This window comes from Eptatretus burgeri, chromosome 2 (genome assembly GCF_056783735.1).
Source record: "Eptatretus burgeri isolate ZD-2024b chromosome 2, Ebu_testis_v1, whole genome shotgun sequence".
NCBI lineage: Eukaryota > Metazoa > Chordata > Myxini > Myxiniformes > Myxinidae > Eptatretus > Eptatretus burgeri.
Window position 1 is genome coordinate 103,088,610 of NC_140962.1, and position 16,043 is coordinate 103,104,652.

A 16,043-nucleotide genomic window follows, 5' to 3' on the forward strand; every position below is an offset into this window, starting at 1 on the left:
TGCTGGCACCCAAAATAATTTATTGGCATATCTGATCAGGGCATGAGACACTGACACATGCGCATTCCTCAAATCCAGCCATACGACCACAACATCCGTTCCTTTGCTTTTTCACCTCCACGATATTTGCCACAGCATTGCCAAGTCCTCAATGCATACTGGTGAACCTGATATATACTCCTGCCTGTTGCAGTGTTCCCCAAAAAATGCAAAACCCACCATTATTAAGCCTCCCCCTTTAGAATAGGGGGAGGCTTTACAACTGCTGGAGGGTTTGTTTCTATAATTAGTGTTTCCATTTTAATGCTACCCCAAAGTTTCTTCGACCCCTAGTAGTTCCAATCCACCATTCTTTGACCTCTCTGAAGTTCTTCCTTTTTTTCTGCCAATTTCCATGCTGTATCTTTCTGTCAATATCTGCCAATTTTGCATCAATAATGAGAATACAAAGTATGTGGGGGTTAAAATTGTTGGACCTTGACCTAATTTTAAAGCCATGGCCTAATTTTAAGTTCATGACCTAATAAGGGCATTTTACCATGTTTCACCATAACTTGACAAAGGTTTGTCTGATCGGAATGAAATTGCGCTCTCAAGATAGCCTAAAGTAAGTCACATTTATGTTTAATTTACATAATACCTCTCCGAGTTAAAGGTGAAGGTCAAATGACGGTCTGAAAAAAAAAGCTGTTTTTTGTCACTGCTAAATTTTGCCAATGCGGGGATCTCAAAGACCACTTGGCCTTCCAAGATGTTCTTGCATCATAAGAGTGCCTGCACTGAAGTTGGGTCCTTGACCTACATTTTCGGATTGTGACCTAATTAACAAAAACACTTTTTAATCATAACTTGAATAATTTTCCTTTGATTTTCATGATGTTGAGTTTTATGGATAGATTGTAGATCGGGACACATTTTCTTAATTTACACTCTATCCATAAATGTTGAAGGTCAAGGTCATCTGTCAGTCCAAAAATAATATGGCCATCATTGGATCATGGGCTTACCCTTGGCGATCGCTTTCTGAACACAGACATCTAATTGACTTATGGCCTTGAAAACTTTCTAACTCGATACTTGTGTGTAAAAAAAATCATATGTGAAATTAAATGGAATTTGCATTCAGCATTGGGAAAGTGTTGTTTTACACTATCAATGGGAAAGTCTTACAGCATCAATGGGAAAGAGTTGAAAGGCAGTCTCACTCTCCTTTTACTGTACTGTCTAAAGCCTTATTTGACAGTAATATTTTGATTACATGCAATTTATTACTGTTGTTGAGTCGAGAAAATTAAATAATCACTAACTTGGGACTTTGTAATTGTTTGCATTTGTTTATCGGTCTCTCTATTCTTTTATTGTTTTGAAGTGATCATCCGTTCATGGTTTTACACAGCTTCTACAATTAAACTTCATCCCTCCCAAAATACTGGTGACTTAATTGAAGTATCATTTAAATATATTTTATATGCATACACTTATATGGATAAATGACATTGCTGTGCAAAACTGAGGGAAATCTATCTGCTAATTGTGTCACTGGCGATAAAAAGCACTTCAGGAAAGGGGAAAAAAACACAATCTCGACTTAGCATCAATCAGCAAGATACATAAGCATGTAATCAAGGTGTTTCAACCCCACACTGACGACTTATGACATCACGCACAGCGACGCTGCAATAAATGAGCCAATTACAATCGCATCTTAGAATTGCTGCGTCGAGGCATAAACCTCTAAAACACTGCTTGACAGCATCAATATGTATGATTTACAATGCATTTCATGTAGATGAACTGAAATTTCACAAATGAAATGTAACAACCCTTTTATATATAAAGCATACATCACAATTCACATCATCAGTTATGCAAATCTTGGAAATAGCTCAGAGAACACAGAAGTCTTCATAAAAGCAATAATTGTCACGCACGCACACAAACACACACACACACACACACACACACACACACACACACACACAAACACACACACACACACACACACACACACACACACACACACACACACACACACACACGCACACGCACACACACACACGCACTCAAAATGGATGATAGTCATTACAAAATGAATGAAAAAAAAAAACCCTCCAAGGTCGAAGAAAAAAAATTATAAACCAAAAATGCATAAATGCAAGAAGTGTAAACAACGGAAATTTTTTTTATGGATATCACTTCTTTCAGGATGACTGGCTCTTTTTAGCAGGATATGCAGTTAAATATTGGCATCTAAATAGTAAAGTCAATAAACATTGATACCTGACAAACAAAATTGTACCACACAGATCACTTTCTGGTGGAAACAAATTTGCATTCTCAGCACAGCAGAAAAATGATAAACTATTGAGTGACCATGAAATATTAATTGCAAATAAATATGGAAAATCACTCCAATACCGATGTAAGCTTTGGTACAAAGTGTGATTATATAGTCTACGATCACCAATCAGTAAAAAATTAAGTAAGGGATGATGAAAGTTTCCTCTTCTTTGGCATGCTTCACCATTATTGTCTTCGTAATAACACAAATTAAGCTTTGTTTGGAATATCGCGAAAACCGCCATTCTCGATTTGAATAGCTAGCTTCTAATTCATCTGCTGAAGAAGTTCATGACTAAATAACATACATGAGGACTTTGGATATGATGTACAGGAGGGCCTTGTGGTTCTTGGGCTTCCCCTTTGTGGGTTTGCTCAATTGCGATGAATTTGAGGCAAGGTCTGTGGATTGCGGTCAACGCACTCGAATAATCGTGGGTTGGTGAACTATTTTCCACATTTATTCAACTGATTAACATGAGCCATCAAAAAATAACCCCCTGAAAACCCTCCAACATCATTTCCATCAACTCCTCTTTATGGTCGCCATCAACATCGCCTTCACATTATTGGAACAAGTTTATCATCATTGTTATTAAAAGGTAAGTTTCATGATCTTAATAACTGAAGAAAATAAACTTTATTTTACGTTCTTAACACAGGAAAATAATACACTATTATATGTTCTTAATAACCCTTTTATTCATGAAAATAAATAGCACAAAAACAATACACAAACATGTTGACTAAGGGGACAGTTTGGCAAAAAGGGGTGACAGATTTTAAAGTTGAAGTCCCTAACCCTATTTTCCCCATGACCCTATAAGTTTGCACATCATGGATTTGCAGTTCATGGAGATTTTTCAAGAATGTAACCCCAGTGAACAGCAAGGCTCTCCTGTATCGCAAAACCATCAATTAGCCACACACCTAGCTAATATTTTTACACAGCAATGAAACGCCACAAAATTATACATTTACAACTGGGAATCAAATTTATCCTGTGCGATTCAATCAGGTTACAATATGAACCGACTGCAATCAAAATCATTGGATCACATCATGTGTGTCATCAAAAGAAAAGTTGCATGCAAGTTTTTAATTTATCGGATTACTATGATGTAACGATGAAGGAACAAATTTACTTCACTCCAAAGAATTCTGGCACAAACTAGGGAAAGGTTTTCTCTGCAAATGCTTACAATTTTGGCCGCACATTGGAAGCTGAAGGTGCTGCACAGATAGTGCATGCTAATTATGTTTTCCGGGTGATACAATGCCCAGCATTTCTTCGGAAGTGTTGTGGTGGCACTGGCATTGCACAAAACAAAATGAATAAATAAAATACCTGCAAATATATTCTCTGAGTAACTAAAATGCATTGTCCTACTTTCTCAGTCAACTCTTCCTTCTGATGTAAAATTCAATTTTTATTTTCCACAACAATGTATTTTCGTAAACCTTGCTGACAAACAGAAAATGAAGGTCTGGACCAAATAGTTCAAGAATTGATTAAAATTGCGAAAGGTCATCAGTAAATATAAAAAAAAGCCTCAGCATCTTCACAATTCTCACCAATCAACTTTGACATTTTCTATAGTTGGATTTTCAGTTGGCCTTGATCACTTAAATAAACATCACGTGGCCACTGACTGTAACATGAGAGGTAGCTTGATGTGCTGGCAACCATACAATTACAAAGACCTCTCAAGTTCATGGGGGGGGGGGGAGGGGGTACGTTTACAGTAGTCCAGTGCCACAACACATGTACTCAAGCTCATCTGGTGAAGGGGTTGTCGAGACAGCATCGATCCTCCCATCAATTCTGATAATCGGCTGGTTGGTCTTGACACCAGTCATGAGCCCCAGCCTTTTTTCACTGGGAATAAATGAAGGGGAAATGAACTCAGTATTCAGTGTATGCATTTTACAATATCGCACAGTCATTTGTCTTTTTCAAAGCACCTTCTTCAGCACACAGCCCGGTTAATGCATTCCACCATTCACAGTGCATTCTGGCCATCGGGGACACCAATCTCTTTTTACACTTGCACACCACCAAACATGATTTTAATAACTTACTGGTGGGAAATAATTTTTTTATCCAAGATAGATAGTGTACCATGTTTACAACAGAATAATGAAAAAACAAAATGCACAGGAATATGGAAAGGTATTTGCAGTTGTGACATTTAAAGCGAAAATATTTTCCATGCATTGTATATTCAAGAAACGCAGTCTGAATACAGAGTCACGGTCCAAAAGGGCCACTCAAAATCTACGGCAGCCTTGAACACCGTCCTGTACGTTTTGCTTGGTTGTAGAGAACAATGCAAATTATTTTACAGTCTCCCTGGAGATATGGCAAGATGTCGGGTCCAATAAGAACGTCAGTAAGCTAAGAAATGTACTGGCGTTGGTCATATTGCAATTTGTATGCAAATAAACATCCAAACGCAAAAGCAAATGGATGTTTGTCAGCAACCTGTAAGAAGGGTATGCATGAGCGTATTTTAATGCACATGTGAAACAAAAGCACTACTTTTACCGTCGTTCATTAAACTGCAAAATGGTTGAAAATTTTCTTCAATTGTAATTGGGAATGCAAGTGAAACCATGGAAATACATGAAAGGAACAAATGAAGAAAACAGTAAACGACAGAAGAGATGAAAGCAACCGCAGAAGAGCAGACAGAGGAGAGCAAGCAACTGGGAGATGAGTCAGATATCTCCCGGTTGAATTAACGTGCACGCTATGACAGGCAATCAGTTTGATGGGTGCAATTTCTGACGGTGAAATCTCGCAGTGACCTTTCTGTATGAATTCGGGGCCAGGCTTCAGATTTAATGGTTTCCTGAGCAGCCGGGAGACAAACCACTACCGGCTGACGTAATGAGACCAGAGGCTCTGCAATGCAGGAAAAAAAAAGAAAAAGAAATTACTGCTGCAGCCATCCCTTCATCCTCCGACCACCCCCCCCCCACCCCACAAACTCACCCACCCCTTCTCACTCCACCTCCCCCCAATCTACCTACTCTCCCTCACACCCCGCCCTCCCCCGTGCTGTAGTTACTGTGGAGGAGGAGGGAGGAAGGAGGCGGAGGTCCTCAGGACAAAAAAAAAGAAAAAAAAAAGACCTGCATCCGTACGCAGCAATTTCAGAGCTGATGCTTTTTCCACATAGGTAATTTCTACAACCCAATTCATCAAACGCATTGCGTTTTCTCAGGCAATGCTTTCTTTGTTTCCTAGCCCGCCGCCACATTCGGCTCATGCTTCTGAGACAAACAAAGTACAGGCAATTATTCTTCAACGGAAGGACGCACGGCCAGCTGCAGTGCGTCCTCTCCCATCTTATTTATATTCACGCTGCAGCCAGAACGAACGGCACAAAGTCAGCCATGCACACAACGCCATGCAGGCTATTTTAGTGCTGTCCTCATATTATTCATTTATCTTTCTTTCCTTCATTTTGTCCCAAATTCCAACACAGGGACACTTGTGAACACGGACATTTCTTGCACTTTTGCTCAAATTTCAAAGATCTTCGAAATGCCAAATTAAAATGCAAAGACAAATTGTGCTTTTTAAATTTTGCTTTCCTGCAGGTGTGTAAGCAACCGTTAGGTAGCGTCTTTTCCCTTGGGACCCTGGGATATCAGTGCACAGAGAAATCGGGGAACACAATTTGCGAGTCTAGGGTGTACAGTGGACGGAGGTACCCGGGGTTTGCCTGCAGGGCTCCCCATGCTACCGAGCACCATTGAACCATAAATATTAATGGTTCACAAATCGCAGACCTATCACACAAAATGAGAACTTGGTCCAGTTTCCACTCTTTCTCCCAAACTCACTTGCTTTATACAAAGCTCAAACTCTATCCTATGGTCTTCCTCTCCCTCTCCCCCCTCCCCCCAAGACCTGCTCTCAAGATATTCCCCGTCGCTCGACCAACTTACATGCCTTTGACTTTCTCACAAGCAATATACCTACCCCTTCTTGAGATCCTTTTTACTCTGTTTGTTGCCTCCCCCCAGGCCCATCTCCGAGAACTACTCTATCAAGCTTCCTCTTACCCCTCTTCCAAGCATGTCTACTTTCTCACTTCCATGTTCTGCCCACATTCTGACCCTTTCTCCTCCTCGACCAAGTGTTTATCTTTCATAACCTATCTTTCTATATATGCCTTATCAAACACCCTCCACAAAAATTACTCCACCACACTCTCCCCTCAGCACTTTCCCCTCTCTTCACCTACCCATTGCAGACAGCACACCTAGCAGATATCATCAATCACTCAACACAAGCAGGCACCCCCAATCCCACACTTGAACCCTGGTAGGCACCCTGACCACATCGCTCACCACCTGACAAGGTGCCCCCCCTCCCAATCGATCACCCCCTGTAAAGCAGCCCCTAATTGACACGCAGTTGACATGTGCTACCCACCCCCCCCCCACCCAGTTGAGCACTTCCTGGCAAGCAGACAACCCAAATTGCTTGCCCTCTGGCAGGATTCTCCACTTCTAAGTGTCCATACCCCCATCACCCACCCACTGGCATGTGCCACCATCCCCATCGCCCTCCCACTGGTAGGCATGCCCAATCCCATCGCCTGCCCCTTGTCAGTCTCTTCATTACTCACCCAATGGCAGGTACCCCCACCATAATCGTTTGCCCCATGGCAGGCCTCTTCCTATCACCATCCAACTAGCACACAAGCCCCCCCCCCCAATTGCTGTCCCCTGGCAGCAATCCCCCTAATGATTTTCCCCTGGCTGGCACCCTTTCCTCACTTTTCCTCTGGCAGGCATAACCCCATCGTTTTTTCCCTTGGCAGGCACCACCCCTATCAGTTTTTCCTTAGCAGGCACTGCTCCCCATTGCCCACTCCCTGCAGGCACTCACCCCCACTCACTCCAAAATCACTTGACCCCTGTTGGGTGTTATCACCCCCATCGCTCACCCTATAGCAGATGCCCTACCTCATCACTCGTGACTTGGCAGGTGCCCCCATGTCCAACACTCGCACTCTGGCAGGGGCTCCCACCACTGTTGCCCACCCCTGATGAGTGTCCATACCTTTGCCCTCCACTGATATGCACCTCACTCTCCCCCTCAGATTGCTTGCCCCCTTCTGCTCCCCCCTCATCCCATCACTCATACTGTGACAGACATCCCATTGCTTGCCCACCTCTGACAGTCAACCTGTCATTCGCAAGCTTCCAGACTCCCTCACTGTCTCCCGCTGCCAAACCCCCTCAACATCTCCCACAACTCAACCCCTCACCGTCTCTCATTGACAAACACCCTCGCCCTCTCCCACTGCCAAACCCTCTCGCCCTCTCCCGCTGCCAAACCCTCTCGCCCTCTCCCGCTGCCAAACCCTCTCGCCCTCTCCCGCTGCCAAACCCTCTCGCCCTCTCCCGCTGCCAAACCCTCTCACCCTCTCCCGCTGGTAAACCCTTTCGCCCTCTCCCACTGGCAAACCCTTTCACCCTCTACCGCTGCCAAACCCTCTTGTCCTCTCCCATTGCCAAACCCTCTCGCCCTCTCCCGTTGCCACACCCTCTCGCCCTCTCCCGTTGCCAAACCCTCTCGCCCTCTCCCGTTGCCAAACCCTCTCGCCCTCTCCCGATGCCAAACCCTCTCACCCCCACCTGCTGCCAAACCCTTTCACCCTCTCCCGATGCCAAACCCTCTCACCCCCACCTGCTGCCAAACCCTTTCACCCTCTCCCACTGCCAATATCTTTCGCCATCTCCAGGTGCCAAACTATTTCACCGTCTCTTCCTTACAAACCCTCTTCTACTTCCCAAATATAATTATAACAATTGGTTACCATTCGTATTTGAAGAAAGCTGTTCATATGAAACTGTCTAGTTGATTTGTTTTTAGTATAGAAGCCGCTGCCCAGACAACAACCACACTCTAAGACAGCAAACAGTGTCATCTGCCATAAAGGAGCCTCAAAGAAAAGCAGACCACTTGCTACCCACAGTTAAGGCAGAAATTTGAAATTTGCCAAGTGTCCGCAATAACTCACCTACCTACTCTTCACAAAGGACAAAATGGGATATTTATCATCTACCAACTAATAGTAGCAAATGGGATACTCATTTCAACATCCATCCATGAGGTGGCACACACATTCATGTATTGTCTGGCATGTGACATATCAGGGTGATGGTTAATAGCTAGGCCAAGATTTGAGCCCAGGATAGACAGCTCAGAGATGAGTGCGTATTTCTCTGGGCCAGCCTGCCAGTTCATCCTTCCCAAGTTTATTCTCCACATAAAATGTAATCTACAAATTATGTACACGTGCATTCTGATGATGGTAGAGAAGCCCAGAGGCAAGTATGTGATTGAACAGACTCCGGAAGACCTTTTTTTCTGTAATATGTAGATAGCCCCAAAAACTTCCCACAAAGTAGATGGTATTCATATAATACATACCCTGTGCGATCTTGAGAAGGACTTGGTGCGAGCCAACTCTTGTTTTTTTTTTATTGTTTTTTCATTGATCCAATATGGCTGCCAGACCACGTGACCGATGATGTCATCTTTATCAAACCATATTTCCCATGGGAAGTTTATCAATTAGTTAAATTTTGCATTGATTGATTAAGTGGTTTCTCCTACGAAATTATCAAAGATTTTCCCTTCGATCCAATATGGCTGCCAGACCACGTGATGCATGATGGTCATTTTTATGAAAATCCTGTTCAAATTTCAAGTCAATCGGTTAAAAATTGAAGATTTCAGAAATTTGGCCTATGTTGACCTTTTAGCTTATGTTGCCCTCAAACATAATTGGTGGTTGAATTCAGTGAGGTGATCTGAAAATCCTGTTCAAATTTCAAGTCAATCGGATGAAAATTGATGATTTTAGAAATTCGGTAAATGTTGACCTCAAAAGAGTGACCACGATATCACATGGTCTTACAACATGTGGTAAAGTTTCATTGTCCTCTGTTGTGGTCGTATGGCAGCTTAGTTGCTGGGGTAGTTATCATTTCTTGAAGCGCGACTGTGTCGCTGATGCAGTGCCCTTCTACCAGTACACACACTGGAACTGGTACTCATTTCGCCGACCTCGGAAGGATGACAGGCTGAGTCAACACCCTGGTGTATTAATTCAGCGGCCGATGGGGCTTGAACTTAGGACCCTAGGATCCCAAGCCACCATCCAAACCACTGAGCCAACACCAAGCTTCTTCCTCTGCTGAATGTTTTTCGATGGACACTCTTAACAAACGAATGACATACGACATACAACATACGCACAGACGCGATCAATCGCCTCACCCTCCTTTTCGTTTCGCAAGCGCAGGGAAATAAAATCTTTCCCAATTTCAAAGTCTCCAATTCCTAAACACCCTTCATCGTTACCTCATTTTGGTATACAAAATCTAGGCTTGAGAAAGAGCGAGGTGACAGTACCTTAAAAAATAACATTTTATTAGAGAACCACCTCAGCGCCATCGAGTCTGGCATTTCACTCAAGCCGACTGGCAGGGTCTCCAAGCAGCCATCAAGCTTATAGACTGGTCTCCTATCGTGACTTTCTCCAACATCAACTCATCCTGGAAATTCTTTCAAAGAAACTTGCTCTCCCTCATGCACAGATTTTTTCCCTCTCGTCTTCAGTTGTCCTACCCTTCCTCCCGCCAATGGTTCACTGAAGCTTGTGGTGAGGGAGTTGTCCTGAAACAACTTGTCTTTGCCTCATGGAAAACAAACCCAACTGAGGGGAATCTCAGTTCCTCCAATAAAGCTCGGAACAAGTGTGTGTCTACCCTCAGGAGAGCCAGAAAACAACATCTTTCTAATATCAAGTCTGAATTCTCAAACCTCTCTCCCTCATCCAAATGCTGGTGGCATCTAATCAAATCTGTTTCTGGTGTATGTTCCCCCTCCATCCCCTCCCTTACCTCAAATGGCCGCACTGCTGACACCGCACGTGCAAAGGCTGGATGCCTAAACTCAGTGTTTGCATCGAAATCTTGTGTCCAAAACCCATTGCTTTCTGTACCCACCTGACCCAGTCGCACCCAGCTGTCCCTGGACTGTGTCCTTTTCTCCCGACAAGGTGGAGTTCTTGCTGTCAAACCTCGATTAAGATTTTACAACCGGTCCAGATGGCATCAGCCCACGTGTCCTGAAAACCTGCTCCTCTGCTCTTGTTCACCCTCTCTCTGTTCTATTCACCCTCTCATTTGCTCAAGGTCAACTGCCATCTGCTTAGAAATCAGGAAACAGTACTGCCCTGCATAAAAAAGGTGCAAAGACAGATCCTTGCAATTACAGACTAATCAGCCTTCTCCAAATCATCAGCAAGATTATGGAATCCATCATCGCTTCAGATATTAAATCTTTCCTCTTCTCCAATGGCTTGATTTCGGATCATCAATTTGGTTTCACACCAGGTCACTCTATCCTAGACATGCTGCTTCTGCTCTCCCAACAATGGATGGAGGTCCTCAATGCCAAACATGAAATCAGAGCCATAGCCCGAGATATATTGTGTGCTTTTGACACAGTCTGGCACCCTGCATTGCTCACCAAACTCTCTTCCTATGGTATCCAAGGCCATCTCCACTCATGGCTCGCAGACTTCCTCTCCTGTCGCAGTCAACGTGTGGCCCTAAATGGAGTTCTTTCATCCCCTCTTCCTGTGCAGGCTGGAGTTCCTCAAGGCAGCGTTCTGGGCCCTGTTCTTCTTCTGGTTTTCATCAATGATCTCTCCGACTCTCTGGAAAATCCTCTTTATCTCTTTGCTGATGACTTCACCCTCTGCTGTACCCTGTCATTCCTCAGACCGGCATGCAGCAGCTTCTTTGCTCACTGCAGATCTGGGTAAAATCACAAACTGGTCCAACACGTGGAACATGTCTTTCAATCCGGACAAATCTCACACTCTCACAATGTCTCTCCGAAAGAACCATTTAGAACCCCCCCCCATCCACTTTCTCGACAATTCTCTGGAAAAAGTCCTTTCTTTCAAGCTTCTGGGTCTCACGATCTGTCATGATCTTTCCTGGGAAAGCCACATTTCCAACCTGGCTTCCAAAGCCAGTCGCCAACTGGGAATCCTCCATCGTGCAAAGTCCTTCCTCGGCCCACCTGAGCTCCTGACCACTTATAAAGCTTTTGTCCGCAGCCTGATGGAGTACTGCTTTCCCCTCTAGGCTGGTGCTCCTGTCTCCCACCTTTCTCGGCTTCACGCTGTGGAAACCAACGCATTTCAGATCATTAGCATCTCCCGCGATGAGCCTGAATTTTTGGGCCTCTCACTCTCTCACTGCAAGCAGGTCGGTGGTTTTTCTGTCTTCTACCGTCTCCTCTCCAGTCTCCCCCCCACCCCCCCGCTCTGTCTGCCATTTGTCCCCACCATATTTCTGCAGGGCGCTCAAGGTCCGCCAACAACCCCATTCTGATAAAACTACCAAAATCATGAATCATGCTCACCTTCACTCTTTCATTTCTTTTTTTTCCCCCACCTTTGGAATAAACTCTCTCACTCTATTCAATCCCATTCTTCTCTCCAGGCCTTCAAAACAGTTGTTCCGCACCTCCTCTAATCACCCCCCCTCCTCCAAATCCTCGATCTTTTCTACCCCTGTTAATCCACTCCAAGGCCACCTTATTCAAATTCCCCAGCTTTCCTTCCTGAAAGTCCCTGTAATGTCCATCTTGTATTCCCCATGTTCCCCGCCCCATCCCTCTCCCTTCCACAGATCTCCTAATGTCTCTGTTCCCCACTGTTTTGTCCTTCCCACTCCCGCCCCTCTTGTCTCATGCCCCCCTTGCTGTGCGTTACCTCTCATATGCGCCTCGACAAGGTATACAAAAAAAACAAAAACAAAACAAAAAACAGTGTGGCAGTGGGATCACAGTTGGATACAACAAGCAAGGGGATGAGCAAACAAGAGAAGAGAGGAGGGGGAGGAAATACAGGAAACCTTATGTCAGAGTGTTATGGTAAGGTAAGGTTAATGGTGGTAAAAAGTTCACAGATCGGAATGTGGGATGTCCTGAGATGGTAGTGCACCACCTGCTTGAAGCCCCGGAGGGAAGTGTATGATTTTACAACATCCAAGAGGCCATTCCACAAGCAGAAGAAAAGAGGAACAAATGAGTGGAGTTGAGCCTGGATTTTGAAAGTTTAACCAGATCGGATTTTGGGAGGGGGATACCGAAAAAAGTGTGTGTCCTGAAGTTGCTGTGGCGCGTTGGGGAGCGTTGGAGAGCCGAAAGAGCAGGGGGGAATTGACAAGAGGAGAAATGGTAAAAAACAGAAAAAGACCACTGACCTCTCTCTGATGTGAGAGAAACATCTTGTGCTTCAGCCTCACCGTGGTGGAGACCAATAATGTTGATAGGTGTAAATTCCATAACAGGAGAATTAGATGTGATGCTGGGACACGTGCAAGCTGATGCAAGCTAAGGGAGAGCAGCACTCCTTTGAGGTCAGGACAAAAGCTGAATAGACTGTGAGTCGTCCTCATTTTTCAAGGAATAACTTGGAGCGCCAAAGGCTTACCACAAAAAATAAATAATCGATTTCAATTTGGAGCCCTCAAAATATTTTCCACAAAATGAGAACGACAATTATATTTTCTCCATCAACAAAAACTTAAATAAGGTAACAGCTTAGGTTACCAATTTTTAGCTCACCTGGAACGTAGTTCCGGGTGCTTAAGGGATGTCACATGGTCGGTCCGTCAGTCCGTTCACTTGCAACTTCTTCTCTGAAACTACACACAGGATTTTGATGAAACTTTACCACAACCATCATCATCCAGTATGCACCAAAGTTTGTTCACGGGATAAAAAAAAAAAGAAATAGGGCCCGAAGTGGGTCTAGTGGGGGGTTACCCCCCAAAATAGGTATTTGCTGTCTTTTCAGGAAACACACACAATTTTGATGAAACTTGACTACAACCTTCATCACCCGTGATGTATCAAAGTTTGTTCACTGCATTAAAAAAAAAACCTTCGTGTTTACTTTCTTATCTGTTACATATTTTGTGGGTCATTCACACCTACCAGTGGTTCCCTGGTTTTCATATACAGCCGCTACCAGGTAAGCACCCAGGGATATTGCCCCTATTTTTAATTTTCAGCAGCGGTCACAAAAAAGTATGCAAACAACTTACATTGAATCAAAATATTTCAGGAGTAAAGTAATGTATGATACCCAGGATGCTCGGGCCAAACTATTTGAGTTTGCGTGATTGCCCCACAACATGAGGCCTCAAGCCAGGATGCCCGATGCAATTTAAACAGATTCTACAATGCAGGGAAAATTTTCACAATTTTTTTTACTTGTATGCAAATTAGCTTCAATGGTGGGAAAAGAATGGCGCATGCCTTCCACACAGCACCTGCCTCCACTCCCTCACGGACGACACACGTCTCCCGCACACCTCTCCCCTCCTCCCAATAGCCTCCTCCTTCCTGGCATGCTCCTCCCTCTACCTCTCACACAGCATGCACCTCTTTCTCCTTCCACATGGAGTGTCCATCCCCCCCTCCTCTCGCACGGTGTGTGCCTCTCTCCTCTTCCCGCATGGCGTGTGCCTCTCGCCCTCACACAAGGCACACACTTCTCCCCCTTCACACAAGGCGCACACCTCTCCCCACCTCCTGCATGGCGTGCCCCTCCCCTCATCCTGCATGGCATGCCCCTCCCCCTTCTCAGCCCTCCAATCCCCCTCCTCGGCCCTCCAATCCCCTCCTACCGCATGGCGCACTCCTAACCCACCTTCCCGCATGGCAAGCTGTCCTTCCCCTCTCACACGGCATGTTCCTCCCTCCCTCATGCAAAGCACGCCCCTTCTTCCCCCCTCTCCCGCACAGCACATGCCTCCCCCCTTTCCTGCATGGCATGGGCCTCCCCCCTCCTCCCACACAGCATGTGCCTCCCACCTCCTCCCGCACAGCACGTGCCTCCCACCTCCTCCCACAAAGCACGTGCTTCCTACCTCCTCCCGCATGGTGCGACCCTCCCACGCCTTGTCCCTCAACTCCCGCATGACGCAATCCTTCCTCCTCCTGCATGTTTCCCACCCCTCACACACGGCATGCACCTCCACCGCTCCACACATGGCACGCGGAACTGCTGCCTCGCGCCGCCCTCTCGACATCCATCTGTTTTTTTTTTCTCCCGCAGACCCAACTGTCACTGGCCTCTCTGCGTAGAAGCGCCGTAGCTCTCTGTGAATCCTGAACTCAAGAGCTGTCTTCTTCAATCCGCAGCCTGCACCGTACATTGGGCCATGGTAAAGATGAAGAATCCTGGCAATTTTGATATACCTCTCATTTACCATGGCAGAACAATTAAGCAGGCTTGCGATGGAAGAAAGTTGCAACTTTGATTCATAATCACGATGAATATCAATGGCGATGTGGAGGAAGGACATTGAATTGGGAGTTATTTTCCTCATAAAAGGTGCAAAAAGGGGAATAGCAGCCTCCTGTATGTCCTACCTTACACATATATTCAACCTGTCAGAAACCTTCCCCCATTTCCATTGCAATATAGCATATTTAACTTCAACAGCTGAACTTCCCTTATACAGCCACCAGGGGCCATTTGAGAATAATTTTGAATGAGAGAGAGAAACTACACTGACAAACGGCCATAGCAACACACGGGCAACCTTTCTTGTTAAACTCTTCTTAATAATAAAACTATCATCAAAACAACAACACAGTCCAACCACTTGACAGAGCATAGGCGTGATCAGGCAAGTCGTGAACACCCTGAGGCTAGAATTAATCCTGGAACAGGTCGCCACTCTGTGACAGGGTGTAGAAATTTTCACTAAGCAGGCATGGGAAAGGAACCCACAACATTGAGGAAAATGCAAAAAGGTTTTTACTCATGCATCCACCAAACTGGAAGTAATAACACTATAATAATAATGATAAGAATAAAGATACACCAAATTCATTTTTCTATTGGAAAGGTACTGTCGATTGATATAAAGGAAGAAAAATGCAACGCATGCAAATAAACAATGCGAGCATATTGTCGTATGGATGGCAACACAACATTTATTATTCACATAAACCATAGCATTTATTTTGCAATACATGTTGCTTCGTAGCATGAGCGATATATTTAGAGATGCAACAGAAATGTGAAATGGAAGGTATTTTTTTCAATAATGTAAAGGGTTGATTATACAAATATAAACCAATTTGTGCTTCAAATAAGTATCAAGAGTTCCTTTTGAAGTCCACTTTTTCTTGATGCCACTATGTTGGAATGATAAGCATGGCAGGTATGTATGTACCTTAGCCTCAATTTGTGGCAGTGATCATAATGGAAAGAAAATCCTATTAATTGTGCATCATCCAAAAAGTTGGTAATCAGTTATGTTGTTCCTTATGCATGGGAAAATTCCATTCACCTGATAGAAAGCCCAGGGGACCTTGGCATCCAGCCAGGTGGTTACTTTAGGAATGGGGAAACTTCACTCAAATGTTAACCACGACAGAAATGTTATCAAACAAAAAACTGATTGAAATCAGGTCAAAATTCAAGTTACATTGCTTTCAAAAAGTAAAAATGTACTGACTCCAATAAAGAAGTGATTGACACAAAGCTTCACATTTGATAGACTGCAGAATCTTCAGGACAGTCATCCATAACTAACCAGCATTTCCTTTTTCATACTGATACAAT

General features: G+C 44.4%; 1 long non-coding RNA gene across 2 annotated transcripts in view; it reads right to left on the reverse strand.

Moving 5' to 3' along the window:
- Positions 1–1,809: 1,809 nt before the first annotated feature.
- The window catches only part of LOC147032702 (uncharacterized), a 35,413-nt gene continuing 21,179 nt past the window's right edge, over positions 1,810–16,043 (reverse strand). Inside the window, exons 2-4 of one of the 2 annotated variants that reach the window (XR_015055288.1) lie at positions 13,025–13,104; positions 5,152–5,248; positions 1,810–4,219 (exon numbers count right to left, since the gene is read on the reverse strand). This is a non-coding gene — a long non-coding RNA (uncharacterized LOC147032702). The remainder of the gene's footprint in view (positions 4,220–5,151; positions 5,249–13,024; positions 13,105–16,043) is intronic. The other variant, XR_015055287.1, reaches the window with a different exon arrangement.